The following is a 10,627-nucleotide window of genomic DNA, read 5'->3' as shown; positions in this document are numbered from 1 at the left end:
ATTATTGTTGTTGTCATTGTTGTTGCTATTAGTTGCCATCAAGATGACCTCTGGGACATGATGGCCGCATGCACAATGGGCCAGCTCACTGCCCTGCCCAGCCCTGCACCAGCCCCATGATTAGGTGCTTAAACAGTTGTAAAGCAGGCCATTGTGATCCAGTAGGTTTTAACTAGTTGATTCCTGGTATTGGGGAGTGGATCTTCAGGCACTTCTTTCTAGTTCATGTAAACTGGAAATGCTCACTGACATTTATCCTGTTTAATATAATAGCAACACACATCCTTTGCAGGCCCAGGATGCTGGCTACACTTGAATTTCACTGGCCAAGAATTGAAGCCAGTCTTCCACAAGAAAGATGAGTATTCTAACACTGAACCATCACCACCCACAAAGCTTACCCACTGCCATTAAGTCAACTAATCAATTCAGACCCATAGAAACCCATCATAGATTTTCAAGGCTATAAATACTTTCTAGATGGAGACGACACATATTTCTCCCTGAGAGCAGCTGGTAGACTCAAACCATTGGTCTTTTATTAGCCTTGAAGCACAGAGGAAGCCTCTCCTTTGCTCTGTCAGGTTGCCTTTGGGTAGGCACCAACTCACAGCTGACCCTTCATTGGGTTCCCAAGGCTGTAAAATGTACAGGAGGAGATTGTTCATCCTTCTCCCTTGGAGCTGCTGGTGGATTTGAACCCCCAGAGAGGTGTGACCTTTGAGTTAGTGCACAACTCCCTATGGGCTACAGCAGCACAACTGCCTTAGAGCAGGCTTAGAGTCTTCAGATCGGCAAGTCCTCTAGTAAGGATAGAGTTGACTTCCTCCACTCAACCCCTAGCAGTGCTTATGGTGGGAAAAGCCCTCAGGAGCCTTACAGGCAGCCAAGCCATGTAGATACATTGAGAACAGATCTCCAACCCCAAAACACTTCTAATACCTCTACATAGAGATGAGAGATGCTATGTCCTTCACAGATGTCTGCTACCAGACAGCATCGTCCAGGGCTCAGCTCTTGGCCCTCACTGCTCATTTCCCAGAAGGACCCATGCATGTCCCTGTGCTCTTCTTGAATTCTGTGCCTTTGAGTCCTTTCTTCTCCAGCTACAGCTGCCATCGATAGCAGGTGCCCCAAGCCAGGAACTGCCTCCCCAAGCCAACTCCACTCTCAGAAGCTCTGAAGGGCTCCGGCGTCCTGACGACAGGCACAAAAGCTGACTGCATTATCGCTTCGGTAGGAAAGCGGGATGGGGTGGTACCGTGGGGTTAATTTAAAAGACAGCTGCATACATTTTGCTCATTACTCTTCATGCATAAACTGCAAATTGCACTCGAAAATATTTTCTTTAAAATAAAATTGTCATCTCTGAGCCTCCTGCAGGCACCCAGTGTCTGCATCAAACAAGTTGTGCTAATGTGAACCAGGGACTTCCTCGCTGCATCCCCGACCTTCATCCACAATGAATAATGCAGAGGAAGGGGAAGCTAATGGTAAATAAATGGCCCCTCTATGCTGGGACACTGGGGTAGAGCTTGCCACATCATCAGCCTCTTGATTCTCCTGCATCCAGCCTGGAGATGGTGGACTTTAAGAAGAGCCAAACGCGGGTGTGAATACTTTGGCTTGCCCTTCAGTTGACCTTGCTTTCTTGCTCATGGGCTAAACATCAAGAATAAATCAATTCATTAATGTAAACTATCTGAAATGATCTAGAAGACCTCAAGTCAACTGCTAGTCATGGCAACCCTAGAGACAATGGAATTAAAGTTGCCTGATTCTGTGTCACCCTCACAATAACTGGTATGTTTAAGTCTATCACTGAGGCTGCTGCACCAATCCACCTCCCTAAGGACCCTCCTGTGACTTGTCTCTTTTTTTTCCCTCCTCAATGTGATGGTCTCCTCCAGCAACTGATGATCTTTCCAGGTGACCCGTCCAAAGCATGTAAGTTGGACAATATTTCACTGTGATCTAGAAGGTTTTCACTGGCTACTCTTCAGAAGGAGACCATCAGGCCTTTCTTCCTAGCCTATCCTAATCTGAACGCTCTACTGAAATCTATCCATCACCATGGGTGCTGCTTTTTGAAATACTGACGGTGTGGCTTCTAGGAGATGTGAAGAGGAATGCATAGAGAGCTAGAGAAAGAGATAATCAGATAAGTTAGATTTGTTCCAAAGTTATTCTTGAGCTTGAGAAATGGGAAGCAGCTATTTAACTGGGAACAGGAGGTCTGAATTCAACTGTAACAGCACAAAGGAGAAACTGGTATCATGTATCTTCTCGTGTGATGTAAATAGACAGCATCATCTACTAAAACCTTGAACCTGAACTGAATCAAGCCTCCAAATACAGCAAAAAGAAAAAGGACAGAGGAACATTAGGGATACGAACAACAGAATTTGGACAAAATTCACTTTCAAGAACTAAACCTCAAGTAAAGAAGAAGGAGTAGGGCATCTTAAAACTGATATACAAGTTCAAATGCAATGTCTGGGCCTCATTTTGAGTCAGCTTCCAACAAATCAAGTGGGAAACAACCAATAGTTCAAAGTAAGGGATTTGTGATACTAAGGAATTATTTGTGATTTCTTAGTGGCTTCTACTAAGAAACACACAGTCGTCAAGTCAGAACTTACTCCCAGCTGACCCTCCCCTTGGACTTTCAAGTCTGTAAATTACACGGGAGATGATTGCTCATCTTTCTCCTGAGAAGCAACTGGTAGGTTTAACCCACCAGAGGTACAGTATTTGGGTTTGCAGCAAAACTCCTTATGGAATAAGCCACCAGAGCTCCCTGAGAGGTAGCATCTAATCCATCGCACTCATCCCCTGCCCCAAGTGGCAAGTCTTACTCATTCAATTGACCAGTGGAGTGTGATAGAGATATTCTAGAATCTGCAAGACTAAGTCTCAGGAAGCCTGTCATTTCTCTTCAGGTGTCTGGGGAGTAGTTTTGCTTTTGGAGTATCTTTACTAGCACCCTACTCATATTAGGAGAAGCCCCAATCACATTGTGAGTCCTAGGATCTACTGTCCTGTCCAAGTTCCCAGGTGATAGGCATGTGAATGAGTCATCCTGGATGCCTCACCCTGGTCCTGCCTTCAGATGACTACATTTCCAGCTGAAATCTCACTATGTGGTTAGGTGCTATCAAGATGATTCTCAACTCCTAGAACCCCCATTGCTCCAATCTAGGTATTTTAGATATCATACTCTTTTTGAAAACAGACTGGTGGTAGTGTTACATGCCATCAAGTTGGAACTGACTGACAGTTGACTCTACAGTGGGTTTACAGAAGCTGTGAATTGCATGGCAGGAGATTGATCACCTTATCTCCTACAGGGCAGCTGGTATATCCGAACCACACACTTTTGGGACGGTAGTGCATTGCCTTACCACAAGGCCACCAGAGTTCCTTATGGAAGCAGAGAGCCAGGTCTTTCTTCTGTGGTGCTGTAGGTGAGCTCAAATTGCAAATTTTTCAGTGAGCCAGTGAGCCCTCAACCTTGTACCACGAAGGTCAACTGTAACTCAAAGTCCAACTCATTGCAATCCAGTCAGAGCTGACTAAACAGCTGAAACTCCAGTAGGTTTTCAGTCTGAATGGCACTGGCAGGAAACTGTCGATCTTTCTCCCAAAAAGCCACTAGTAGATTTGAACAGCTACTAACCTTTGGGTTAGTAGTACAGCTCCCTATAGACCGTGACGCCAAAGCTCCCTGGTCAACCATAATGACATTTTTTTAAAGCAGCTGTCGAGCCAGCTTTGACTCATGGTAACATTTATGTGTTTTAGAGTCGATCTGTACAGAGATCTCAATGTCTGTGCCCACTGGGCTTTTCTTCATCCCAAGATGCCTCTAACTGAATTGTCAACTATTCGCTTAATAGCCAAACAATTAGCCATTTGCACCACCCAAGGGCTTCTTATAAATGCACCGAACCCTCTGCCATTGGCTTTATTCTGACCCACAGTGACCCTACAGGATAGAGCAGAACTGCTCCACAGGATTTTTCAAGGCTGTGCTCTTACAAGTTGCTTGGAAAGGTGGAGGGTTAGAGGGGGAGAGTAAGAGACAAGTTGCTTGGAAAGGTGGAGGGTCAGAGGGGGAGAGTAAGAGCCTCAATAAGATGAATTGACACAGATGAATTAACTACAACGATGGGCTCAGCACAGCAGAGATTATGAGAATGGGCTGAGCCAGGGTAAGATTTCAATCCTGCGCATAGGGTTGCTATGACTTAAACTCAGTATCAACTAACAACAACAGGCAGCAAACCACACCATTTTCCTCCTGCTAGGCAGCTAGTAGGTTTGAACTTTCAACCTGCTCAGCTAGTAGCCAACCACTTAACCACCATGCTACCAGCTCTATGTGCAGGTACATTGTTCTGTGCTATTGAATCAAAGCCAAGTCATAGCTTACTATCCATGGAGTCTTGAGAAGCTGTAATCGCACAGAAAGAAACTGTCCATCATTCCCCCAGGGAGCAGGTGGTGAATTCAAATCACATGCCTTTGGGTTGGCAGCACAACTCCTTACCACTGCACCACCAGTGCGCCTTGTAATTAGTTACATTTAAAAACCCAAATGAAAACTCTCCAGTTGAGTCCAGATAGACACAGACCCATGAGAGATGATAATAAACTGTTGCTTTAAGTCACTACATCAAGAAGTAATGTGTTATAGAAGATAAAACCAGAATAGGTCATCTCTTAGAGCTACAGACTTACGTGTCTATAGAGGAAACTCTATGATCCCTGGAGCCTTGACATTAGTCCACTTGAGGTGGGGTTTGTAGCTGAAGCCAGCTTGGTTATGTATTGCTGATAGCTAAAACTAAAAAATTGGGTCATCAAGAGTAGTTTGGCTACTTATTGTCTCTACTTTTGCATCTCTATGAAATCTTTTGTAATGAAAAAAATTTAAGCACTCTATATCTATTAAAATGAGACTTCAAGACTCTAGAGGAAAGAATGGAGCTCTCTAGTGGCTTAGTGGTAAGGAGTTGTGCTCAGTTCTAATCCAACAGCTGCTCCAAGGGAGAAAGATGGGTCATCTCTTCTCATGTAATTTACAGGTTCTGAAAACCCACTGAAGGGCCAGATACAACATAATTCCAACTTAATAGCACATAATAACAATGGAAAAAGAATACTGGGAATTATATGCGTGTACATGATAGGCTTCAATCATTTGCTTTGCATCAGGAGCTGGATGATTAATAAGGATACTAAAGAAGAATTGATGTCTTTGGGTTGTGATTTTGGAGAAGAGTTCTGAATATACGATGGACTGTCAAAAGAATAAACAGATATGTCTTGGAGATGATGCTGCCAGAGTGCTCCTTGGAGGCAATGATGACAAAGCTATGTCTCAAGTACTTTCACATATAGCTTGTTAGGTTGTTGTTAAATACCATCAAGTCAAGTATGACTCCTAGCTCCCCTTTGAAAAACAGATCTGAACCCCGCCCTCTCCTGTGCTGTTCTCATGCCTCCTGATGCATACAGCCTGTTGCAGCAGTCACCGTGTCTATCCACCTACTCCAGCATCTTCCTCTCCTTTGTGAGCCCCCCACCTTTCCAAGCATCATGACCATCTCTAAGGAATAGCCCCTCCTATCAACATGCCTAAGTATATGAGGTGAAGTTTCATCATCCTTGCCTCCAAAGAGCATTCTAGCTGTGCCCTTTCCAGGACATATTTATTTGTTCTTTTGGCTGTCCATGAGATGTTCAGTGCTCTTCTCCAACACCACAGCTGAAAGGCATCAATTATTCTGTCATCCTTATTCATTCTCTAGCTCTCAGATGCATAACAAGTGATCAGAAACACTATGGCCTGAATCAGATGCACTGAAGTCCCCAAACTGAAGTCATTGCTCCTCAATAATTTGGAGAGGTCCCTAACTGAAGACTTTCCTATTTCAGTATGTCTCCTGATTTCCTGACTGCTGGTACCAAGGGTGTTAATTGTGACATAGTTCAAAAAAAATATACAGCACTGAATTTGCTCACCAGGCTGTGCTAAGAACAGCTACCTGGCCAACTAATTATCTTTATTTAGGAAGAACTCTGTAATTAGTCTTATTGCCAAGAAGGAGAATCCAACAAAGTGTAGAAATTATAAAACAATCACTAACATCGCATTTGCTGCCATAGTCCAAGGATTATAACCTTCAACATGGAGTGCATCTCAACATCAAGAAAACAATGATCCTCACCACCAAACCAATTGCCTGTGTCATGATAGATAGACAAAGACTGAGGTTATTAACAAATTCATCTTACTCAGGCCCACAATCAACATCTTTTGGCACCAGCAGTTAGGTAATCAGAAGATAAGTTGTTTTAAAAAAGACAGAGAGGGAGAAGTGGATAAAGGAAAGGAGCACACAACCTGATGTGCAAAACAATGTATATGAACTTTGTAAGCAAACTAGTATAAAACAAAAATTTTATTTAAAAAAAAGTCTGCTATCAAGGACCTCTCCAGAGTACTAAAGAGTAACACTGTCAATCTGGAGATGAAGATGTGTCTGAGCAAGGGGAGCTCTGGTGGCCTAGTGGCAAGGACCTGCAACTACAATCCCAGAATCACACGGTTCGAATCCACCAGATGCTCTGCCTGGGAAGGAGGGACAATCTCCTCCAGTACCTGTGAGATCTGATTTGACGGTACATTCACACAAAAATAGTAAAAAAAAAAAAAAAAAAAGATGTGTCTGAGCCAAGCCATGGTCTTCTCAACTGTTCTCTATGCATCTGAAATCTGGACAGTGACTAAGGGTGACAGAAGAATAATTGATGCATTTTAGCTACTGTGCTGGAGAAGAGTATTCAACATACCATAGACTGCCAAGAGAACAAACAGTCTGTCCTAGAGAGACTGAAACCAGGTTGCTCCTTGGAGGCAAGGGTTTTGAAGCTATATCTTATATACTCTGGGCATGTTGACAAGAGGGACTAGTCCTTAGAGAAGAACATCATGTTAGGGATAGTGGAGGGTCAGCGCAGGAGAAGAAGACCCCAGATGAGATGGGCTGGCACAGTGACTGTGGCAATGGAGTCTGGTGTGTCAGAGATGGTAAGATTGGCTCAGGAAAGTGCAAGGTTGAGAGTCATTGTTCATAGAGTCACCATCAGTCATAGTCAACTCAACGGCACATAACAGCAACAACATTAATCATACTACACTTAATAGCACCTAACAGCAACCACCAACAACAATATGGTGGGCATCCACAGATGTTATTTATGTGTACAATATTGGTAAGTCCATCATATTTGTCCAACCACTAAGCTATCCACTGCCAAGAAAGCAGTAAAAAGAGTCAGAGTCAAAAGTGAGGTTCAAATCCTTGAGCATGTGCTTCAGTGTCCCCGCTTTATAATTGAAGGATTTTTTTCTCTGATGAAGTTGCTCAATCCTTAAGTAGTTAGAGTAGTAACACACACATAAAGTGCTATGAAAACAAAAGCAGTGTAGTTACAAATGAGATGTAAAGGCAATCATTTCTTCTCTGGGACCTGACAATGGACACAATGGACTCAAGCATATCCATGATCTTGAACGTGGAGCAGGGTTGGCCATCCACTCCGTTATACATGGATCACCTTGAGTCAAAGTCAACTGGGCTGCAATGACCACTAACCACAATAGGCTGTCTGCCTGCCAATGCAAGTCAAGTTAAATTTCTTTATCTTTTATCCTATTGCATTCAATGGCTAGCAGATCTTTCTTCAGATTCAGGGTGACCTGGTTAAAATATAATGCACTGAGTGCATGTAAGATGACTTAGGCGTGTGGGAGGTATCTTGAAGAGATTTTTAGCCATCATAAAAGTTGGAAGGAGCAGTGGCATCAATTTCCATAATAGCTTGCCTCTGGAAACCCTATGAACCTGGAGAGAGGATGAAAGGAACCCAAGCGTCGAGGACTCTCGTTCATAGGGTCGCTATGAGTAGCCTGCGACTCGACGGCACTTAACAACACAAAGACCATTGAACACAAGATCTTACAAGAATGCATATGATTATCAATGTAAAAGGATGCCACATTTCAAAAAGAAAGCTTCAAATGAAAGGTCAACCATTTACCTCTGCAGATGTCACCACGGTGAGATATTTCAGTACTGAATGTCCCATGGACTGCAGAAAGAACAGACATGTCTTGGAGAAGGTGCACCCAAGTGCTCCGTGGAGGTAAGATGATAAAGCTTCGTCTCACATACTTCAGGCATGTTGGTAGGAGAGGCTATTCCTTGGGAAGGGGCATCATGCTTGGAAAGGTGGAGGGACAGCGAAAGAGAGGAAGACCCTCAGCCAGATGAACTGACACATTGACTGTCAGAGGTGATGATGATGCACGAGATAGGACAGGGTTCAGATCTGTTGTTCACAGGGTCACCAGGAGTCGGACACAACAAGCTCAGAAACGCAACTGCTACAGAAGGTCGCTGGTTCTCTCAAACAACACCAAAGAGGCTGACAAGTCACTGACTCCACTAACAAGTTCAGTTACCTCATTAATGTGCTTGCTGCTTTCTGGAGAACTGTAATTCTATGTGCATCTCTCTTCAGATAGTGAGAATGAAGAAAAGTAAGGATCTGTAACAGCAACAGATTCTGATGCTAACTCGCTTTTCCATCTCAATGATCTTTTAGTACTGAAACACATTTTTTGGGGAAAAAGACTCAAATAATCTAATTTAAGAAGTCAACAAGCCTTTTAAATCCACATATTTAAGCAATAACAAGTAATTTTCTAATGAATTACAATGTTGTACTTGTCAGGTATTGTCAAGTCAGCTGCAACTCATGGCAACCTTAGGACAGAACAAAACACAGCCCGATTGTGCACACTGCTTACAACTGCTGCTGCCTTTGAGCCTGCGGATAAAGCCACTGTGTTCATCTTTCTCATTGAGAGTCTTCTTCCTTTTCCAGCGACTGTCTACTTCACTAATGCCGACATCTTTCTCCAGGAACTGAGCCCTTCTGATAATAGACCCAAAGTACCTGGGTGATTTTAATCTGTGGCCCTCAGGCCTGGTTCAAATTGTTTATCTGTCGAACACTCTTCTAGGTGGTATAGCACTGGTCTGTGCATTGCTGTACAGAGGTAACTCGTGGTTGCTGTGATGCTAAATACTGTGACACTGATGTGCCAAATGTGATAATGGTTACCCATGGTGGACAGTGTTTGGTGGGGCTCCCCGATTAAAACAAGCTTGGAAACAGGAGTGGCATCCACTTCCGAAATGGCTTGTCTCCAAAAACTCTCTGAACAGTGCTCAGATCTTTGGTTCATAGGGTCACTATGAGTCATCTATGACTCAACACCTAACAACAACAACGTGTGTGTGTGTGTGTGTGTGTGTGTGTGTGTGTGTGTGTGTGCAGATAGAGATTAGAGATGGAGATGGAGATGGAGATGGAGATGGAGATGGAGATGGAGATGGAGATGAAGAGAGAGAGAGATCATGCTGGTATAATCCATAGTGAGTTGCAATGCTAACCTGTTGGTTGAAACTTACAAATGGCTTCATAGGAGAAAGCTGGCCAATTGCCCATACAATTTACAGCCTTGGAAACATATTTGGAGTGCCAGCTCAGAGTCAGTTCTGATTCTGGAACTTGAAATTGAACATCCAATAACAATTAAAACCAAAACCGTATACATAGCATGCACTTCTTTTCCTCCTCTACAAGATTTGAAGCTGGTCTTGGGAAAAGACATCATGCTTGGAAAGATGGAGTCAGAGAGAGAATAACAGGATGGGTTGACTGTACCAATGGGCTCGTGTGTGTCAGAGATGATGAAGACAGTACAGGGTGGGGCAGGGTTCAGATCTGTCTTTCACGGGGTCATGGTAAGCTGTAGTCAACGCCACAGCATCTGACAACAGAGCTGAAGCCTCGTGAAGACCAATTCACAGTGCTCATCTTCACTGCAGTATTCATTGAAATGCCTTTGCCTACCATTTCCCTTAGAATATCTGCTCACACTTCTATACCACCTAATTTTAAAGGTGTTGTATTTGTTAATGGTCTGTGAAGTCATGTGTGTTTGGGGAAAATGCTCGATTAAACAATTTTTTTAATTGGGTGGCAGCTGCTTTATGATGACAAGTGTTCTTGAAGAAACGGTAATCTGCTAATGTATGTTGTGAATTTCAAAGAAACACCCCATCCCAGAAATGTAAAAAGCCACTTGACTTGATGTCCTTTTTGACTCCTAGTGGCTGGCTCCACGCAGATAGATTAGGGCTGTGTTCCAGAAACAGACTGCCAGGTCTTGCTTCTACATTACTTACCTTCCAGTTAGTGGTTGTTTTGTATCATGGAATCAGAACCAGCTCATAGCTGATAATCCAATAAGTTTTCAGAGCCAATAAACCACACTGTCGGAGACTGTTCATCCTTCTCTCTCTCACAGTGAGGCTAGTGGATTTAAACTACATACCTTCATGTTGGAAAGGGTTAAACCAGGTGGCTCCTTGGAGGCAAGGATTCTGAGGCTCCGTCTAACATACTTTGGACATGTTGTGAGGAAGGACCGGTCCTTGAAGAAGGACATCATGCTTGGGAGGGTGGAGGGACAGCGCAGGAG

The 10,627-nt window shown here is 43.5% G+C and overlaps 1 protein-coding gene across 2 annotated transcripts in view; it reads right to left on the bottom strand.

Moving 5' to 3' along the window:
• The window catches only part of PPARGC1A (peroxisome proliferator-activated receptor gamma, coactivator 1 alpha), a 1,278,036-nt gene that overhangs the window by 1,135,313 nt on the left and 132,096 nt on the right, over window positions 1–10,627 (bottom strand). The window lies entirely within an intron of this gene.

Source organism: Elephantulus edwardii, unplaced genomic scaffold, assembly GCF_000299155.1.
Source record: "Elephantulus edwardii isolate Elephantulus edwardi_28Jun2011 unplaced genomic scaffold, EleEdw1.0 scaffold00251, whole genome shotgun sequence".
Classification (NCBI taxonomy): domain Eukaryota; kingdom Metazoa; phylum Chordata; class Mammalia; order Macroscelidea; family Macroscelididae; genus Elephantulus; species Elephantulus edwardii.
This window is presented reverse-complemented; position numbering and strand designations above follow the sequence as displayed.